The 1,967-nt window shown below is 43.4% G+C and overlaps 1 pseudogene; it reads right to left on the bottom strand.

Annotated features, from left to right (window-relative positions):
- Positions 1 to 1,151: 1,151 nt before the first annotated feature.
- Positions 1,152 to 1,501, bottom strand: LOC121499108 (annotated as a pseudogene).
- Between the last annotated feature and the right edge of the window lie 466 nt (positions 1,502 to 1,967).

Here is a 1,967-nt window from a genome sequence, read left to right as displayed (position 1 = left end):
AACAGGAGGAGTCAGGATTTCAACTTGGTTGGAAGCAACAGGAATGGAAAACAGGAGTAGGTGTGTATGTTTCAGAGGTAGAAATGTGTAGGATGAGGCCGAATTTGGGATGCGGGATGAAGGAAATTGTCACATTTGATGCTGAGGTCTTACACAGCAATGATGTTGGGAAAATTAGGGTCATTATTGGGCACAAACAGTGGATTTTGAGAAGGTGGCTCTCTAATCTAGAACTCTGGGGAAAGCCTAAATTTCGAAAAGGGGTGAGAAGTGACAGTTATGATGTAATGACCTGTTTAGAAGCCTCTTTTCATTGGGAGCTGGGGCTCCAAAAGGTCAAAGCCTTTGGTAGCTTAGTCACCATCACAAACTCTAGGCCTGGCTCAGTGATTGGCACACTGGAGATACTCAAGAAATATTTGTTGAGCCATAAAGTTAGTGGCCCAAGGTGCAAGAAGAATTATGAAAGGAAACACATTTTTAGAGCAAGGGGGTAGGAAATAACGTAGGAGGGGTGATAAAAGATGTAAAAAGAAAAAGACTACTAGATATGACAGTTGGTAATGGATAACACAGGACATTTTAAAAGTTTTTCTAAAAATAAGTCTTTTTGGGAACCCTGGGTGGCCAGCGGTTTAGCACCTGCCTTTGGCTCAGGGCGCAATCCTGGAGACCTGGGATCGAATCCCACGTCGGGCTCCCGGTGCATGGAGCCTGCTTCTCCCTCTGCCTGTGTCTCTGCCTCTCTCTCTCTCTCTCTCTCCATGACTATCATAAATAAATAAACATTTAAAAAAATAAAAAATAAAAATAAGTCTTTTTAAAAATTTGAAGTAAAACAATCATACAGAAAGCATATATCATACATGTGTAATTTAATGAATTATCAGAGATTGTAACCACCTTCCAGGTCAAAACCCGAATAGTCCCAGCTCATCCAGAGCTCCCTTCATACCCTCTTCTCAGCCATTAATCCCCATATCTAAAGGAAACCACTATCCTGACTTCTAGCATGATAGGTTAGTTTTATCCATTTTGAGGTTTTTTTTTTTTTTTTTTTTTTTAAGAAAAAACCCAGGACTTGATTATTTTCATTACAAAGGACAGATCTTCGCAGGAGGGAGCAAATTCTGACGGCGCAGAGGAAGCTGCTACTTGCCAGCGATGAGCAGTTTCCGCAGGACCACGATGATTGAGTCCCCACATAGGAACATCTTGGAGATGTAGTGGTCCTTGTTGACTGGCTTGGACTTCTTCTTGCCCTTGCTGCTCTTGGGTACCTTGGTCCACATCTCCTTCACATTCTCCAGCACCATGTTGCAGTGCCTGTTGAAGGCCTTCACACAGCCCAGGAGCTTCTTGTTGCAGCAGTTAATAAGCACCTGGGTGTTGTTCTTGACTGTGTGAGCACAGAGAGCGGACCTGTGTTAAACTCTTCCTCCTCCTACTTCTGCAGCTCCTCTGGGGTCATCTCACTCTTGGGCTTGTTGAGGAGGCTCATGGTGGTACAGGCTGCATTCCAGGTCAGCTCTGTCTTCCCCGTGTTGCTCCTGCCTCTCCCATTTTGAGCTTCATAGAGAGTCACACACTATATATTTAGTTGTGTCTGTCTTCCTTTGTTCAAAATCATGTTTGTGAAATTCATCTGTGTTTTGCATGGAACATTAATTGTTCATATTCATTGCTGCATAGTATTCCATATACCTACCTACACTTATTTATCTGCTCTTTTTTAGAAAAAAAAATTTTTAAAGATTTTTATTTATTCATTTGAAAGAGCATGTGCAAGTGAGAGCATGAGCAGGAGGGAGGGTCAGAGGGAGAGGGAGAGGCAGACTGCCTGCTGAGCAGGGAGCCCAATATGGGGCTCAATCCCAGGACCCTGGGATCATGACCTGGGCCAAAAGCAGATGCTTGACTGACTAAGCCACCTAGGCACCCTTATCTGCTCTTTTGTTAATGGACAT

This window comes from Vulpes lagopus, chromosome 9 (genome assembly GCF_018345385.1).
Source record: "Vulpes lagopus strain Blue_001 chromosome 9, ASM1834538v1, whole genome shotgun sequence".
Taxonomy (NCBI): domain Eukaryota; kingdom Metazoa; phylum Chordata; class Mammalia; order Carnivora; family Canidae; genus Vulpes; species Vulpes lagopus.
Note: the sequence above shows the minus strand (reverse complement) of the source record. Positions and strands in the feature narration are given on the sequence as shown.